This window comes from Amblyraja radiata, chromosome 30, assembly GCF_010909765.2.
Source record: "Amblyraja radiata isolate CabotCenter1 chromosome 30, sAmbRad1.1.pri, whole genome shotgun sequence".
Lineage (NCBI taxonomy): Eukaryota > Metazoa > Chordata > Chondrichthyes > Rajiformes > Rajidae > Amblyraja > Amblyraja radiata.
The window spans coordinates 23,564,350-23,584,344 of NC_045985.1; positions in this window are offsets into that span (position 1 = coordinate 23,564,350).

Here is a 19,995-nt window from a genome sequence, read left to right on the forward strand (position 1 = left end):
AGAATTGCCTCCTGACCCGCTGAGTTACTGTAGAACGCAATGTATTTTTAGTTTAGCTTTCGAGACACATGCGGAAACAGGTCCTTCGGCCCACCGAGTCCGCACCGACCAGTGATCCCTGCACATTAACACTATCCTACACACACACTAGGGACAATGTAACATTTATACCAAGCTTACAAACCTGTAACTTTGAAGTGCGGGAGGAAACTGAAGATCTCGGAGAAAACCCACGTGGTGACGGGGAGAACGTACAAACTCTGCACAGACAGCACCCATAGTCAGGATCGAACCCAGGTCTCTGGCGGTGTAAACGCTGGAAGGCAGCTCCTCTACCGCTGTGTCACCAAGCCGCACCTATTGTTCATGTGATCAATCCAATGAGTGTAGAGTGTTTTACTTTCAGCCAAAGACACATCCTGTACAGAGATTGAATCTACTGAAGGAATATTATTCACTTTGAGTAATTTTCACAACATTAACAGTTTTGATCGCTGATGTATCCTGTAGGCATCACCTTGTGGGACTTGCAGACACTGCAGAGCAACCTTGATCGTCGTGACCAGCCCAGCACTGAGTTTCACATCATTGCATCAGACTCCATGGAGAAGAAAGTCAATGCCCTCAATGTGTCAGGGTCACTGAAAGTGAGTTTCCTGGCTGGGTTAGTGGAGGTGAAAGGGTCGGCAAAATATCTCAGAGACACGAAGGAATCAAAGCAACAAGCACGAGTTACCCTTCAGTACAAAGCAACAACCAGGTTTGAACAACTGACGATGAGTCACTTAGGGAGACAGAATATTACCTACCCGAGTGTGTTTGATGAGGGCTCAGCCACCCATGTCATTACGGCAGTGCTTTATGGGGCCCAGGCCTTCTTTGTGTTTGATCAAATGACTTCTTCAGCAGAGAACACACAGAATATTCAGGGCAACATGGAGGTGATGATTAAACGTCTCCCTAAGATTGTGATCGAGGGAGAGGCCTCCCTAGAAATGACAGAAGAACAGAGCTCTCAAGCCGAGAAGTTTAGCTGCACATTTTACGGGGACTTCTCACTGAAGAACAATCCCACCACCTACAGAGATGCCATCAATGTCTACGCAACACTCCCACACCTGCTGGGCCCAGGTGGAGAACATTCAGTGCCTGTCACAGTCTGGCTCTATCCTCTCAATAAACTGAACATCAAAGCTGCTCAGATGGTGAGGGAGATCAGCGTGGGACTGGTCAATCGCTGCCAGTGTGTCCTGGAACAGCTCAGTGAGGCTGCGATGAGGTGCAATGACCTGATGAAAGACAATGTCGCAGTTCAGTTTCCTGAGATCGGGGACAGGATACTTCAATTCCGAGAGATATGTCCGGAGTACAAACTGGTTTTCCAAGGGACCTTAGCCAGAGTTTTGCCGTCCATTCGGGGCGGTGCGAAGGAGGAAGGGTTGCTGACGGACATACTGAAGAACAGGGAGCAGTCACCATTTAAACACCAAGCACTGACCACATGGCTGGATGACAAGGAATGGGAGATGATGGTTGTGGGACTTTGTCTCAGGATAATGAAAGACATACCTGTTGTGAAATCAAAGAGAGAGTTGCATGAAGTGTTGATGGGTCCAGTAACAGAATACGTGGTCTGCTTCACATTCACAACACTGCATCAGGAGGATTTCTACCTGACGGAGGCAATCAACTACCTCCAATCTCTAACAGCAGAGAAAATGCAGATGCCACCTCCTGCTGCCGGAGCCTGTACAACACAACACAGCGAGCGCTGGTTTCGCTCATCGTCCATACCCGAGAAGATGAAGGAATGGTGCGGACTGTTCCTGGATTTTGCCACAGCCAACAGTGGGGATGAGAAAGTAAAATTCCTTGTTGGAACTGCACAGGATGACAGTAACGTGGGTGCGTCTATTTACTTGTACGGGGGAGGGACTGTGAGGAGCCGCTGCTTTGAACCTCCGTCTCAGCCTGAGAGACCAACAGCGAGTGGGACAACACACGACAGTGTGACGCTGCAGTTAGAGCCACCCACATGTGGTTCTGATGCGATTGTGAGCTACAAGATCGAGTATCGAGGTAGCCAGCAGGAGAAATGGACAATACTAGATACCCCTGACACATCCCACTCCTTCACGATATCTGGGTTGGAGCCACACCAGGAATATCACATCCGATACAGAGCTGTGACCAAGGTAGGGGTCAGCAACGCCAGTGAGATCTACAAGGTCTCCACCCGGCCGACAAGTCCACCTGAATACAAGGAAGAACCTTCGATGGACGCATTGGACGGATCATGGGAGCAGGTTCAGACAAAAGACAGACAATGCCACGATAGTTCAGATGGACCAAAGAGAATTGCCCTGAAACTTCTCGAACAAGCTCAATTAATATCCGGAGGAAACCCTTCCATTTACAAGCTCAACCTAGAAAGGAAGGTGTTTAATCAGTCCAAGCAGCTTGTGAAATACTCCTTAGGAAAGCCCACCACTACGCACAAGATGAAGACAATTATGGTGCTGGGGGAAACTGGGTCAGGAAAGACAACCCTCATCAACAGGATGATCAACTACATCTTGGGCATGGAGTGGGGGGACAACATCAGATACAAGTTAATACAGGAGGAGACGGGAAAATCCCAGGCAGAGAGCCAGACATCCTCCATCACTGCCTACCATCTCCACCACCAGGCAGGGTTTAACATCGACTGCTCTCTGACTATTATCGACACGCCAGGATTCGGGGATACCAGGGGCATCAGCCGGGACGAACAGATCATTGACCACATCCGTGAGTTCTTCACTTCCCCACAGGGCGTTGATCAGATCGACGCGGTCTGTTTCATCATCCAAGCCTCCTTGGCTCGCCTGACCCCGACACAGAAATATGTCTTCGATTCCATCCTTTCAATTTTTGGCAAAGATATTGCGGAGAACATTCAGATACTGTTGACGTTCACGGAAGGGCAGCGCCCCCCAGTTCTGGAGGCCCTGAAAGCCGCCCAGGTACCCTGCCCCAAAGACAAAAAGGGATTGCCAGTACACTTCAAGTTTAACAATTCTGCCATTTATGCCCAGTGTCCGACCTCTGGTGACGAGTGGAGATCTGACGACAGCGGGGAAGAAGATAATGACTTTAACCTGATGTACTGGACGATGGGGACAAACAGTATGAAGAAGTTCTTCACAGCTCTGAGCACGATGCAGGCGAGGAGCCTATGCCTGACCAGAGAGGTTTTGAAGGAACGTAGCCAGCTGGAGTCTGTAGTGGCCGGGTTGCAGCCTCTGATCCAAGCAGGGCTGACCAAATTAGAGGAGCTCAAGAAAACCGAACAAGTTCTGAACCAAAACCAGTCTAAACTGGAGGAAAATAACGATTTTGAGTACAAGGTCAATATGACTGTTATAGAAAAGAAGAAACTCGGCAGCGATGATCCATTAATAAACAACTGTAAGGTTTGTAAATACAGTTGTCACGACCCCTGTCTGTGTGGAAGTTATATTTACAAATACTGGTGTTCATCAATGGATGGGTGGGGAAATTGTGTAGTCTGTCCGGGGAAGTGCGCCTCACGAAAACACCGAAGGGAAGAGTACAGGTATGTCTGTGTAACAAAAAAGGAGAAGAAGACATACATTGAACTAAAGGAAAAGTATGAGAAGGCATGCGGTGAGAAGATGAGTCTGCAGAAGGTTATGGAGTCACTTGAGCAGGAGTTTGCTGAGGTGGAGAACACAGTTCAGGAGTTGATTCAAGAATTATCCCAGAGCACGAGACGACTTGAAGAAATAGCCCTGAAACCAAACCCGTTGTCCACCCCGGCTTACATCGACCTCCTGATTCAGGGTGAGAAAGACGAAGCAAAGCCAGGCTTCACTGGGCGAATTGAGGCACTGACCTCTGTGAAGAAGGAGGCAGAGGTCAGAGAACAAATCGCCGACAACGAGAAGCTGTCACCAGAGTATTCGAATGAAGATGCGGCGGGAGGGAAAAGTACTGGAGAAAAGTTAAAGAGAAAAACGTCAAACATGATGAACTGGTTCTCTTACAAATAACTGAGAAACATTCCAGCTGTTTTCCAGTGTGTTTCACTCAACCGATACACAAATCCTGATTCTAATTCCTCGTCCTTCCCCTCCCCCATCTGCCCATAGTCTTTCACACCGAACCTTCCTTCCTCGAAGCTGCCTTCTTCTCAACATATTCCCATAAGCCCCTTATCCGAGGAAGGCTTTGCTGGCGTTGGAGAGGGTCCAGAGGAGGTTTACTAGAATGATCCCAGGAATGAGTGGGTTAACATATAATGAGCTTTTGACGGCACTGGGCTTGTACTCGCTGGATTTTGAAAGGATGAGGGAGGACCACATTGGAACTTACTGAATAGTGAAAGGCCTGGATAGAGGGGATGTGGAGTGGATGTTTCCACTAGTGGGAGAGTCTAGGATCAGAGGTCACAGCCTCAGAATTAAAGGACGTTCTTTTAAGAAGGAGATGAGGAGGAATTTATCTCATCAAAGGGTGGTAAATCTGTGGAATTCTTTGCCACGGCTGTGGAGGCCAAGCCAATGGATATTTTTAAGGCAGAGATAGAAGGATTCTTGGTTAATACGGGTGTCGGGGGTTATGGGGAGAATGCATGAGAATGGATTTGGGAGGGAGAGATAGATCAGTCCTGATTGAATGGTGGAGTAGAAACCTACACTTTAAAAATGTCCATTGACTTGTCAATGAATTCCACAGATTCACCATCCTCTGACTAACAACATTCCTCCTCGACGTCCTTTTATTCTGAGGTTCTGGCCTCTGATCCTAGACTCTTCCACTGGGGGAAACATCCTCTCCTCATCCACTCTATCCAGGCCTTTCATTGATTCAGTAAGTTTCAATGAGGTCCCCCCCCTCATTCTTCTGAACTCCAGCGAGTAGAGGCCAGTGCCATCAAATGCTCATCATATGTTAACCCACTCATTCCTGGGATTATTCTAGTAAACCTCCTCTGGACCCTCTCCAGCACCAGCACATCCTTCTTCAGGTATGAGGCTATCCGCTAAGGAGTTAATTGCTCGCAATTATCCAAATGTGGTTTCACCAACACCATATAAAGCCACATCATTACATCCATGTTTTTTGTATTCTAGTCCTCTCGAAATAAATGCTTCTCCAAACAAAGTGCTTCCCGCTGTGCAAGTGTACAACTGTCCTGTGCCTCAGCTTTACTTCCCCATATCTTCTTTATGACTGACGTTAGGTTCTGAGCCCTGGAATTACCCAGCGCAAATTGGAGGAACAGCACCTCATATTTCGCATGGGCAGCTTACACCCCAGCGGCATAAATTTTGACTTCTCTAACCTCAAGTAATCCCTGCTTACCCTCTCCATCCCTCCCCTTCCCAGTTCTCCGACCAGTCTGGCCGTCCCCGATCACATTGTATCTCTGTTTGCTTTATTGTCACCTTCCCTGATCTATTCAGTCTGAAGGGTCTCGACCCGAAATGTCTCCCATTCTTCCTCTCCAGAGATGCTGCCTGACCAGCTGAGTTACTCCAGTTTTTTGTGTCTAGCTTCAGGATAAACTAGACTCTGCAGTTCCTTCCTACACAGAGGAGAGGTTTTCATTTCAGACTTCACCTATACTTTGCGGTTCCACATAAAGATAGATCCCTAATGGGTCCTATCCTTACACTGAATACACGGTGGCGCAGCAGTAGAGTTGCTGCCGTAAGGGCCTGTCCCACTGACGTGACTTTTCAGCAACTGTCTTTGAACTTCAAGCTCGAGGGCACTCGCCTGAAAAACCACGAGCTGGATCGACCGTCAGCGATGAAACCGCGAGCCAGATCGACCGTCTGCACACATAGACACACAAACACATCGCAAAGGTGGGGGCCAGGGAAAGCGGGGGAGCGCTGCCTGAAATTCACTCCCGCGGGGGAGGGGAGAGAAGCGGAGAGAAGGGGAGGGGAGAATGGAGACACTTTTAAGAAGCCAAACAACGTTAAATAAAGTTTAGCTGGAATTTAACATTACGGGGTCGGTTTTCTTACTTTTTTTTTTCTCAACGAGCTTTACCTTCGACTACCCTCGATTGCCTTTGATTACCTGGGAAAGCAGGCCGACCTACTATAATCTACCTTGACTAAACCTACGAGTAAAAAAAAATATTGATTTTGTTTCTCTCCGAGACCGCGTGGGTTTTCTCCGAGATCTTCAGTTTCCTCCCACACTCCAAAGAAGTACAGGTCCGTAGGTTAATTGGCTTGGTGTATTTGTAAAATTGTCGCTAGTGTGTGTGGGATAACGTTAGTGTGCGGGGATCGCTGGTCGGTGCGGTCTCGGTGGGCCGAAGGGCTTGTTTCCTTGCTGCATCACCAAACTAAAACTAAACTACATCTCGTGGTTTCACATAGATCGGTCCCCAATGGGTCTTATCCTTTTACTGGATCAACATAAAATGCTTTGGACCTGTTCTTAATCTTGTCTGCCAGTATTATTTTGTATTGCTCTTTGCACTTGTAATCGATTTTTAATTTCTGCTCTTTACTTCTAATACTTTTTTATCCCCGATCCCTTCTACATACTTCCCCCCTTTAATTCAATTCTTAATAACTTTTCTCTGCCAAAACCAATCGGGGGGGGGGAGATACTTTACAGGCTTTGTCCTGCCACATCCCTTCAGCTTTCTCCCACCTATTTTGAAACGTCACCTGTCCACATTCTACAGAAATGCTGCTTGACCCGCTGAGTTACTCTTGCACTTTGTGTTCTATGCATTATCCTTTCAGAAGTAATCTGTAACTTTCCAACAGTCTATTGTTTCAAATGATACTGTGTTATTGCTTCTGCATTTAAAACATGTATGCCTGGTTGACATTGTATTGCAATTAATATATGGCTTATTCCAATAAAAACTCATTTTTGAATTAAACGTCATAGATGCACTTGGATTAATTAATGTGTGTGTGTGTGTGTGTGTAAACTGATGATTTGTTGGGAAATCAGGTTCTTGTTCTGGGAGAATTGAGTAGACACCGGAAGCCACAAATCAAGAATAATGAACACTCTCGATTGAGGGAGGACGTCACATCTTCCCATCTCCACCCCTTCCAACCTTCCGCTGAGACCATTCCCCCACAACTCCCTGGTTAACTCGTCCCTTGCCACAAAACCACCCCCTCACCAGGTACCTTCCCCTGCAACCACAAAAGATGCAACACCTGTCCCTGTACCTCCTCCCTCGACTCTGTCCAGGGACTCCGACAGTCTTTCAGGTTAGGCAGAGGTTCATTTGTACCTCCTCCAACCTCATCTGCTGTGTCCATTGTTCAAGATGTGGACTTTTATACATCGGCGAGGTCATATGTAGACTGGGCGATCATTTCGCTGAGGCAGTGGGAGAGATTAGAGAGTGGGGCAGTGGGAGAGGGGACAGAGTAATTAGAGGAAAATAGAATAGGGCAGCACAGTGGTGCATACTGTCGTACAGCGCCAGAGACCCGGGTTCAATCCTGACTACAGGTGCTGTCTGCACAGAGTTTGTAGGTTCTCCCCGTGACCTTCGTGGGTTTTCTCCAAGATCTTCAGTTTCCTCCCACGCTCCAAAGACCTACACACCTGCAGGTTAATTGGCTTGTTATAAATATAATTGTAAAATTGTCCCTGGTGTATATAGGATAGTGTTAATCAGTGATGGAAATGGGGGTGGGTATGCAGGGGGACTGCTTTCCCCCCTACTTTTCAGTTTGCAGTTTATGTCCAATTTCTGTACTAGAAGGGAGTCAGAGTTGTTAAATAGATTTTTTTTTAACGACCATGGATGATCGTTATGAGTCACCGCTGCATCGACCATGAGACGAAAACTATTTAACTACCACTGTTAGCACTTGTTAACAGCCAGTAGTTAACACGTAGTTATACAATATGTCTTAAATACATCGATCCACATACCTCATTAAATGTAATTGTGTTTTGACCAAGTATTAATGACGCCATGTTCCTTTAAATAAAATTCACGGGAGAATTTCTTGATACTCGCTATCATTGAGGGTTCAAGACCACAAACACGGGCTTCTTCCTTGCGTGCAGGTAACGTCAATCACCCACGTTATTTTATTATTCTCTTGCTCTCTCTCTCTCTCCCCCTTCTCTCATCTCTCCCCCTCCACTCTCCCTTCTCTCTCCCCCTCCATCCCTCATTCTCTCTTCCTCTCTCGCTGTGTCTGTCTTTCGCTCTCTCCCTCTTGCACACTCTCTCTCCCGCTCCCCATCTCGTCTCTCTCTCTCCCACTCCCCCTCTCTAACCCTCTCGCCTCTGCATTCCCGGAATCATTTGACATTTTGCGGGGACGGCTGCATCTGCGGTTCCTTTCTTTTGAGGGGGGGAAAGCCCTGGCCCGTGGCAGCTCCTGGTCCGTTCCCTCTGCAGATGCCGCCTGGACGGCTTAGTTCCTTCAGCACTCTGAGTATTTTGTTTGGTTCTGCAGTTGAAGGTGGACACGGGATCCTGGGGTGGCTCAGCGGGACGGGCTACAGCTCTGGGGAGAGGTTTGCATTTCAGGTCGAGATCCTTCTTCAGACAATCACAAGTACTCTCACCGACGAGAGTTCAGTTCAGTCTGAAGAAGGGTCTTCCCCCCAGAGTAACTGCCTGTCCTGCTGAGTTACTCCAGCTTTATGTCTTTCAATTTCAGAGTTAAATAAAAAACACAGAGTGCTGGAGGAACTCAGCGGGCTAGGCGGCATCTGTGGAGGGAATGGATTAGGAGTTGTTTCGTGCCAGGGTTCTTCTTCAATAGGAAGGAACTGTAGATCAACGACACTAGAGTGGATACTAGTATCTTTGCTGCAGATCAGGCATGATATTCTTCCCATTTAAATCGGAATTCCGATTTTATTGTTTTCCTATTTGTCAATATTTTGTGCCCGATTATTTGGCGCCAATCAAACGCTGTCTCTAAGGGGGTTGCGTCCAATCACCGACCAGCTTCCCTTAAAATTCCCGTCCAATCAACAAATCAGTCTCCTCCTGTCCAATCAGCCGCTGTCTCCATGGGCATTGTCTCCAATCACATAATGCGCTGGTCACTTGGCGGCCAATCTGACAGTCTCCGAGCGGCGTTGTGTCCCATCACCGGCCTGCTTCCCTCACCGAAGAGGGAGGGGGAAGAAGGAAGGAAGAAATAGAGAGGGAGAAAGGCACCACAGAGTGATGAAATAGGCAGATAATAACAATGATGATATTATTTAAAGATGGGCAAAGGGTTAGTAGTCTGACAGGATGGTACGACTGCAGCGGTTGAGTTGCTGCCGTACAGTGTCAGACCAGGGATTGATCCTTACTACGGATGCTGTCTGTAGTATGAAGTTTGTACGTTGTCCCCATGACCTGTATGGATTTTCTCCGTGTGCTCTGGCTACCTTCCACACTCCAACGACGTACAGATTTGTAGATTAATTGGCATGGTATAATGGTAAATTGTCCCTTATGTGTGTCGGAAAATGTTTGTGGGGATCACTGGTTGGTGCGGCCTGTTTCTGTGCTGTATCTCTGAATACAAAAAAGTATCTCACTGTACCTCGGTAAGTTCCAAATAACATACTGTACCATTATTGCAATAGACTTTGTGGGATTTCTGGATATTAAAGGCATTAAGTGGTGAGAGAGCAACATTCGAGTCCAATGACTGACAATATACGGGGTAGAAACAAGGAACTATAGATGGTGGTCTTCTCCATAGGCCACAAAATACTGGAGTAACTCAGATCAAACAGCATCTGTGAAGAACATGATCAGGCTGCATCTGTGGAGATGGACACAAAACACTGGAGTAACTCAGCAGATCAGGCAGCATCTTTGGAGAATACGGATAGATGATGTTTGGGTTCGGGACCCTTCATCACTCACAATGACTGATATTTAGGAATGGGGCCCTTAGCCACAAGAGCTAAATCTAACTTTTTATTGAGAATATTTAGTATTGGCCTCCACTGCCGTCTGTGGCAGAGAATTCCAGATTCACAACTGGGTGAAAAGTTTTTCCTCATCTCAGCAATAAATGACCTCCTTATACTTAAACTGTGACCCCTGGTTCAGAACCCCCAACATGGGGAACATGTTTCCTGTATCTAGCCTGTCCAATCACTGAATAATTGTATTCGTTTAATGTATTTGTTCTCTCTGCAACAGTTAATTATGTGTGTCGGCTTTGCACTGTCCACTTCCTCATTTTAGAGCGAATTCACACATTGCTTTCGGCTTCACAATTAGTCGGGAATCCCCAACGCCTGTGGTTTGCCGCTGCTGTCGGTCCCGGCTGGGATTCATCGAGTCCCCGTGGAGATTCTCCCCGTTCACCTCGATCCTCAAGAGCCCGCACTGGTCGCCTGGGCTCCCGCCCGGACATGTTGTGTGTCGCCCGTCTCCTGCTGCTGCTGCTGCTGCTGTTGTTGCTGCTTTCACTGTTCGCGCTGGACGCGGAAGGTAAGGGGACAGTTTAGTTCAGGACGGGAAACGGGGACCAGCTTCAAAAGAGGGGTTATTATTTGCTTTCCCTCCCCCCTCCCGTCAGAAACGGACAGAGCCCCGACTCTCCCGACCGCCGGCCGGTCGCCTGACCGACGGAATCAAAGATCTTTGGACGGAATGGCGCCGGAGGAGAGGAGGCGGGAGGTTGTTGTCCCCTCGTCACGTGACGGGTCCGGAGATGGCCGAGCGAGAGGGTCTGATGGTCACGTGTCTCGGGATAGTGACGTCACGCGCCCGGAGATGGCCGAGCCAGGGTCTGATGGTCACGTGTCGCGGTGGGGGGGGGGGGGTGGTGACGTACCGCGCCCGCACTGAGCCGAGCGGCTGCGCTCGGGTTTATTGGTCACGTGGAGCGGCCGTTGGCCGTTGCTGCTGCCGGCGCGTGAGGAGGGCGGGAGGGCGGCGGCCGTTGGTCCGTCACGTGTCGCGCTGGGAGGTGGAGAAGTTGCCCTTTGTCCCGCTGAGTCACTCCAGCATTTTGTGTTAAAACTAAACTTAATTGTTACTTAGGTTCCCCATAGATGCTGCCTCACCCGCTGAGTTTCTCCAGCATTATTGTCTACCTTCCATTTTCCTGCATCTGCAGTTCCTTCTTGAACATGAATTGTTCGCCTTCTTGCCACCTCCCTCCCTCCCTCCCTCCCCTCAGCCCAACAATGAACCATTCATTGTACATTGTACATCAGTACTGGGGACTGAGTTTACATCATCAGCCAATTATCACACTAAGGGGCAGAAAACGCTGGTGGGTGTTGTGTACAGGCCACCTAACAGTAGTAGTGAAGTTGGAGATGGTATCAAACAGGAAATTAGAAATGCGTGCGACAAAGGCAAAACCGTTATAATGGGTGACTTCAATCTACATATAGATTGGGTGAATCAAATCTCAACTACCTTCTGTGGCAGAGAATTCCAGAGATTCACCACTCTCTGTGTGAAAATTGTTTTTCTCATCTTGGTCCTAAAATATTTCCCCTCTATCCTTAAACTGTGACCCCTTGTTCTGGACTTCCCCAACATCGGGAACAATCTTCCTGCATCTAGCCTGTCCAACCCCTTAAGAATTTTGTAAGTTTCTATAAGATCCCCCCTCAATCTTCTAAATTCTAGCGAGTACAAGCCGAGTCTATCCAGGGTACACACAATTGCTGGGGAAACTCAGCGGGTGCAGCAGCATCTATGGAGCGAAGGAAATAGGCGACGTTTCGGGCCGAAACCCTTCTTCAGACTGATGGGGGGTGGGGAAAGAAAGAAGGAAAAGGGGAGGAGGAGGAGGAGCCCGAGGGCGGGCGGATGGGAGGGTGGGAGGAGACAGCTAGAGGGTTAAGGAAGGGGAGGGGACAGCACGGGCTAGCCAAATTGGGAGAATTCAATGTTAATGCCATAAGGACGCAAGGACCCCAGACGGAATATGAGGTGCTGTTCCTCCAATTTCCGCTGTTGCTCACTCTGGCAATGGAGGAGACCCAGGACAGACAGGTCGGATTGGGAATGGGAGGGGGAGTTGAAGTGCTGAGCCACCGGGAGGTCAGGTAGGTTATTGCGGACTGAGCGGAGGTGTTCGGCGAAACGATCGCCCAACCTACGCTTGGTCTCACCGATGTAAATGAGCTGACATCTAGAGCAGCGGATGCAGTAGATGAGGTTGGAGGAGATACAGGTGAACCTTTGTCGCACCTGGAACGACTGCTTGGGACCTTGAATGGAGTCGAGGGGGGAGGTGAAGGGACAGGTGTTGCATTTCTTGCGGTTGCAACGGAAAGTGCCCGGGGAGGGGGTGGTGCGGGAGGGAAGGGAAGAATTGACGAGGGAGTTGCGGAGGGAGCGGTCTTTGCGGAAGGCAGACATTGGGGGAGATGGGAAGATGTGGCGAGTGGTGGGGTCACGTTGGAGGTGGCGGAAATGGTGGAGGATTATGTGTTGTATTTGCCGGCTGGTGGGGTGAAAGGTGAGGACCAGAGGGACTCTGCCCTTGTTGCGTGTGCGGGGATGGGGAGAGAGAGCAGTGTTACGGGGTATGGATGAGACCCTGGTGTGAGCCTCATCTATGGTGGCGGAGGGGAATCCCCGTTCCCTGAGGAACGAGGACATTTCCGATGCCCTGGTATGAAATGTCTCGTCCTGGGAACAGATGCGGCGTAGGCGGAGGAATTGGGAGTAGGGGATGGAGTCCTTACAGGGGGCAGGGTGGGAAGACGTGTAGTCCAGATAGCCATGTGAGTCAGTGGGTTTGTAATGTATGTCGGTCAGGAGTCTGTCCCCTGCGATGGAGATGGTGAGGTCAAGGAATGGTAGGGAAGTGTCGGAAATCGTCCAGGTGTATTGGAGTGCCGGATGGAAGTTGGTGGTGAAGTGGATGAAGTCAGTCAGTTGTGTGTGGGTGCAGGAGGTGGCACCAAAGCAGTCGTCAATGTAGCGGAGGTAGAGGTCGGGGATGGGGCCCTGGTACGCCCCGAACAAGGATTGTTCAAAGTACCCGACAAAGAGGCAGGCGTAGCTGGGGCCCATGCGTGTGCCCATAGCTACGCCTTGTGTTTGGAGGAAATGGGAGGAGTCAAATGTAAAGTTATTGAGGGTGAGGACAAACTCCGCTAAGCGGAGGAGAGTGTCAGTGGCTGGGTATAGGTTGCTCCTCTGGTCGAGGAAGAACCGGAGGGCTCTGAGGCCATCCTGGTGGGGGATGGAGGTGTAGAGTGACCGGACATCCATGGTGAAGATGAGGGGGTGAGGGCCCAGAGAGTGGAATGCGTGGAGGCGGCGGAGAGTGTCTGAGGTGTCTAGAACATAGGTGGGGAGGGATTTGACCAAGGGGGATAGGATGGAGTCAATCTAGAACATAGGTGGGGAGGGATTTGACTTAGTCTTTCTTCATATGAAAGTCCTGACATCCCAGGAATCAGTCTGGTGAACCTTCTCTGTACTCCCTCTATGGCAAGAATGTCTTTCCTCAGATTAGGAGACCAAAACTGTACGCAATACTCCAGGTGTGGTCTCACCAAGACCCTGTACAACTGCAGTAGAACCTTCCTGCTCCTATACTCAAATCCTTTTGCTATGAATGCTAACATACCATTCGCTTTCTTCACTGCCTGTTAGTGAAAAATCTGCCATTGATCTGAGGACCAAGCTTACCGGAAAGACTGCACGCTTCATCATTTTTTTTGGCTAATGAAAAGGCTAATGGGAAGGTGGATAAAAATGGATAACCACGTGAGATGTGGGAACTGTGGGCATTGCTGGTGGCTGTTGTGAGTGGGTGGGTCGAGGCTTGTGCAGAGCAGGAAAACTGACAGTAGTGGATGGGCCGAATGTCCATGATGGAGAGAGGGTCGGAATTCTATGTTGATCACAGATGTACAAAAAGACCCAACTTGGTTCTTGGTCTCTTGGTCGTCCAAAATATTCCAAATGGAATTTAAACTGGAGGTGGTGAAGGGAGGGCTTAAGCCAGAAAGGGTTATTGGGAAGAAAGAGCTACTTTAAATTTAGTTGCATCTGGTTGAGTAACTATAGTTGGGTGGAGATTATTCCATGCTTTAATTGTGCGGGGGAAGAACGAATTGCTGTATACATCTGTCTTTGTAGCTGGGATCACAAATTGGATCGAATGCCCTCGTCTGCTCCTAATTGGTTTGGGTTTGGTGTAGGTCTTGTAGTCTATGTCGAGCTGACCATTTAACATTTTGTAAAAACAGGTCAAACGGTGAGCTTCACGTCTGTCTTGGAGAGGGTTCCACCCCAGAGAATTCAGAAGTTTGGTGTCACTCGCTTCTCTCTCATAGGTGTTAGTAACAAATCAAGCTGCCTGTCTTTGGACATGTTCGATGGAAGAAATGTTTTTATTTGTGTATGGGTCCCATGCTGCAACTGAGTAGTCCAAATGAGGTCTAACGAGGGTGAAGTATAGCTTCTCCTTGACAGAAGTTGAACAATGATGAAAGTTGCGCCTCAGAAAGTTTAGGACACCTGTTGCTTTCACCGTTGCATGATGAGTCTGACCATTCCAACGCAGATCATTCTGCAATTTGATGCCAAGATACTTAGTTATCTTATTCCTTCTTAAACATGAATTGTACGCCTTCTTGCCACCTCCCTCCCCTCAGCCTAACAATGAACCATTCATTGTACATTGTACATCAGTACTGGGGACTGATTTTAGATGATCAGCAATGATCATATTGAATGGTGGTGCTGGCTCAAAGCGGCCGAATGGCCTACTCCCAACACCTATTTTCTATATTTCTATTTCCTTCAAAACGTCTGACTCCTTTTCACACCTTGCCCTTCCTTATGTCCCTGTCTCCCTCTTCCCTGACTCGTTTGAAGAAGGGTCTAGTTCTCACCTAGCAAACAGCTAATAATGTCAGTCTGAAGAAGGGTTTCGGCCCGAAACGTTACCTATTTCCTTCGCTCCATAGATGCTGCTGCAGCCGCTGAGTTTCTCCAGCATTTTTGTGTACCTTCGATTTTCCAGCATCTGCAGTTCCTTCTTGAACAGCTAATAATGTCCTTTCCTTTATCATTGTTACATTAGTGTGCAGGGATCGCTGGTCGGCGTGAACTCGTTGGGACAAATGGCCTGTATCGGCGCTATATCTCTAAACTAAAATCCACAGATGCTGTCTGACCTGCTGAGTTACTCCAGCTTTTTGTGTCTATCTTTGGTGCAAACCAGCATCTGCAGTTCCTTCTGCCCCATTCCTAAATCTCAATCATTGTGAGTGAAGAAGGGTCCCGAACACAAACATCATATATCCGTATTCTCCAAAGATGCTGCCTGATCTGCTGAGTTACTCCAGTGTTTTGTGTCCATCTCCACAGATGCAGCCTGATCATGTTCTTCACAGATGCTGTTTGATCTGAGTTAGTCCAGTATTTTGTTGCCTATGGAGAAGACCATCATCTATAGTTCCTTGTTTCTACCCCGTATATTGTCAGTCATTGGACTCGAGTGTTGCTCTCTCACCACTTAATGTCTTTAATATCCAGAAATTCCACAAAGTCTATTGCAATAATGGTACAGTATGTTATTTGGAACTTACCGAGGTACAGTGAGATACTTTTTTGTATTCAGAGATACAGCACAGAAACAGGCCGCACCGACCAGTGATCCCCACAAACCCACAAACATTATCCGACAGACATAAGGGACAATTTACCATTATACCAAGCCAATTAATCTACAAATCTGTACGTCGTTGGAGTGTGGCAGGTAGCCAGAGCACACGGAGAAAATCCATACAGGTCATGGGGACAACGTGCAAACTTCATACTACAGACAGCACCCGTATTAAGGATCAATCCCTGGTCTTACATTGTACGGCAGAAACTCGACTGCTGCAGTCGTACCATCCTGTCACTGACTACTAAACCTTTGCCAATCTTTAAATCATATCATCATTGTTATTATGAGGTTGGCGGCGCGACTCACCTGTCACAGGAACGGGTGGAGACCGTTTTCCGGAGCTCCCGCAATGCTACTTCACCAGCCCGTGTTGAAACGACCCGGAGCGGGGCCGTACATCGCCCGGCGCGGCTTTAATGGCCACGGGACATTCCAGCGCCTGCCGGGGCTCCAACTTCGTGACTTTTATACCGGGAGCGGGGCCGTACATCACCCGGCGCGGCCTAAAATGGCCGTGGGACTTACCATCGCCCGCCTGGGGCTTCAACATCGGGAGAAAATGGAGAACAGGGGAGACAAAAGAATTTGCCTTCCATCACAGTGAGTAGGAGGTTCACTTTTTATTTCAAAATAGACTTTATTCAATTGATAAATACATACAATTCATGAACCATGCGAAAATATTCATCCGACATTTTCGGAGACTATACAAATAGTTCAGTACAATTTTTTTACATTTGTCAAATTCCACCAAACTGTCCCCCACCCGTGCTACTCTGTGGCCCCTGTCCAAGTAATAAATATATACAATATGTGCACAGTGCGAAAGATTCATCCGACATTTTCGTAGGCTATACAAATTGTTCAATACAGTCTATACATCTTTTAAATTCCACGAAAATGTCCCCCACCCGTGCCACCCCTGGCGTGGGATACCTTCCCTTAATTTGAGGGGTGTCTCCACCATACCGTGCCCCCCATGTCCAACAGCTGAAGGACCCTAGACTGTGGCCCTCCCCCACCGAGCCTTGGTGTTGGCTGCACCAAGCTTCAGTGAGTCCCTTAGCACGTACTCCTGCAGTCTGCAGCGGGCCAGTCGGCAACATTCCCCGATGGACATCTCGCTCTGCTGGGTGGTGAACAACGCTCGGACAGACCAAAGAGCGTCTTTCACTGAGTTGATGACCCTGAGGAGGTTCACGGTGATGGATGTTTCTGTAAATTGAATTGTGTGTATGTCTGTAGAAAATTGTCTGTTTGTATGGCTGTGGAAACGGAGTTTCATTGGAGCCTCACTGAGGTTCAAATGACATGTAATAAATATTGATTGATATTGATATTGATTGATTACCTGCCTACTTCACCAGTCTGTGGTTGCCTTTCTCTCTCTCTAGTTCTTCCCTCCTTCTTCCCCCCCCCCCCCCCTTCGGTGAGGGAAGCAGGTCGGTGATTGGGCGCAACGCCCCTTGGAGACTGTGTCTGATTGGCCACCGAGTGACCAGCGCATGATGTGATTGGAGACAATGCCCTTGGACTTGGACAGCGGCTGATTGGACAGGAGGAGATTGATTTGTTGATTGGACGGGAATTTTAAGGGAAGCTGGTCGGTGATTGGACGCAACCCCCTTAGAGACAGCGTTTGATTGGCCGCCAAATAATCGGGCACAAAAAATTGACAAATAGGAAAACAATAAAATCGGAATTCCGATTTAAATGGGAAGAATATCATGCCTGATCCGCAGAAAAGATACTAGTATCCACTCTAGTGTCTTTGATCTACAGTTCCTTCCTATTGAAGAAGAACCCTGGCACGAAACAACTCCTAATCCATTCCCTCCACAGATGCCGCCTAGCCCGCTGAGTTCCTCCAGCACTCTGTGTTTTTTATTTAACTCTGAAATTGAAGTTAGACATAAAGCAGGAGTAACTCAGCAGGACAGGCAGTGACTCTGGGCGGGAAGACCCTTCTTCAGACTGAACTGAGCTCTCGTCGGTGAGAGTACTTGTGATTGTCTGAAGAAGGATCTCGACCTGAAATGCAAACCTCTCCCCAGAGCTGCAGCCCGTCCCGCTGAGCCACCCCAGGATCCCGTGTCCACCTTCAACTGCAGAACCAAACAAAATACTCAGAGTGCTGGAGGAACTAAGCCGTCCAGGCGGCATCTGCAGAGGGAACGGACCAGGAGCTGCCACGGGCCAGGGCTTTCCCCCCTCAAAAGAAAGGAACCGCAGATGCAGCCGTCCCCGCAAAATGTCAAATGATTCCGGGAATGCAGAGGCGAGAGGGTTAGAGAGGGGGAGTGGGAGAGCGAGAGAGAGAGAGACGAGATGGGGAGCGGGAGAGAGAGTGTGCAAGAGGGAGAGAGCGAAAGACAGACACCGCGAGAGAGGAAGAGAGAATGAGGGATGGAGGGGGGGAGAGAAGGGAGAGTGGAGGGGGAGAGATGAGAGAAGGGGGAGAGAGCGAGAGCAAGAGAATAATAAAATAACGTGGGTGATTGACGTTACCTGCACACAAGGAAGAAGCCCGTGTTTGGTCTGGAACCCTCAATGATAGCGAGTATCGAGAAATTCTCCCGTGAATTTTATTCAAAGGAACACGGCGTCATTAATACTTGGTCAAAACACAATTACATTTAATGAGGTATGTGGATCGATGTATTTAAGACATATTGTATAACTACGTGTTAACTACTGGCTGTTAACAAGTGCTAACAGTGGTAGTTAACAAATAGTTTTCGTCTCATGGTCGATGCAGCGGTGACTCATAACGATCATCCATGGCCGTTAAAAAAAAATCTATTTAACAACTCTGACTCCCTTCTAGTACAGAAATTGGACATAAACTGCAAACTGAAAAGTAGGGGGAAAGTAGTCCCCCTGCATACCCACCCCCATTTCCATCATTGATTAACACTATCTTATATACACCAGGGACAATTTTACAATTATATTTATAACAAGCCAATTAACCTGCAGGTGTGTAGGTCTTTGGAGCGTGGGAGGAAACTGAAGATCTTGGAGAAAACCCACGAAGGTCACGGGGAGAACCTACAAACTCTGTGCAGACAGCACCTGTAGTCCGGATTGAACCCGGGTCTCTGGCGCTGTACGACAGTATGCACCACTGTGCTGCCCTATTCTATTTTCCTCTAATTACTCTGTCCCCTCTCCCACTGCCCCACTCTCTAATCTCTCCCACTGCCTCAGCGAAATGATCGCCCAGTCTACATATGACCTCGCCGATGTATAAAAGTCCACATCTTGAACAATGGACACAGCAGATGAGGTTGGAGGAGGTACAAATGAACCTCTGCCTAACCTGAAAGACTGTCGGAGTCCCTGGACAGAGTCGAGGGAGGAGGTACAGGGACAGGTGTTGCATCTTTTGTGGTTGCAGGGGAAGGTACCTGGTGAGGGGGTGGTTTTGTGGCAAGGGACGAGTTAACCAGGGAGTTGTGGGGGAATGGTCTCAGCGGAAGGTTGGAAGGGGTGGAGATGGGAAGATGTGACGTCCTCCCTCAATCGAGAGTGTTCATTATTCTTGATTTGTGGCTTCCGGTGTCTACTCAATTCTCCCAGAACAAGAACCTGATTTCCCAACAAATCATCAGTTTACACACACACACACACACACACACACACACACACATTAATTAATCCAAGTGCATCTATGACGTTTAATTCAAAAATGAGTTTTTATTGGAATAAGCCATATATTAATTGCAATACAATGTCAACCAGGCATACATGTTTTAAATGCAGAAGCAATAACACAGTATCATTTGAAACAATAGACTGTTGGAAAGTTACATACTTCTGAAAGGATAATGCATAGAACACAAAGTGCAAGAGTAACTCAGCGGGTCAAGCAGCATTTCTGTAGAATGTGGACAGGTGACGTTTCAAAATAGGTGGGAGAAAGCTGAAGGGATGTGGCAGGACAAAGCCTGTAAAATATCCCCCCCCCCCCCCCCCCTATTGGTTTTGGCAGAGAAACGTTATTAAGAATTGAATTAAAGGGGGGAAGTATGTAGAAGGGATCGGGGATAAAAAAGTATTAGAAGTAAAGAGCAGAAATTAAAAATTGATTACAAGTGCAAAGAGCAATACAAAATAATACTGGCAGACAAGATTAAGAACAGGTCCAAAGCATTTTATGTTGATCCAGTAAAAGGATAAGACCCATTGGGGACCGATCTATGTGAAACCACGAGATGTAGTTTAGTTTTAGTTTGGTGATGCAGCAAGGAAACAAGCCCTTCGGCCCACCGAGAGGGTCCAGAGGAGGTTTACTAGAATAATCCCAGGAATGAGTGGATTAACACATGATGAGCATTTGATGGCA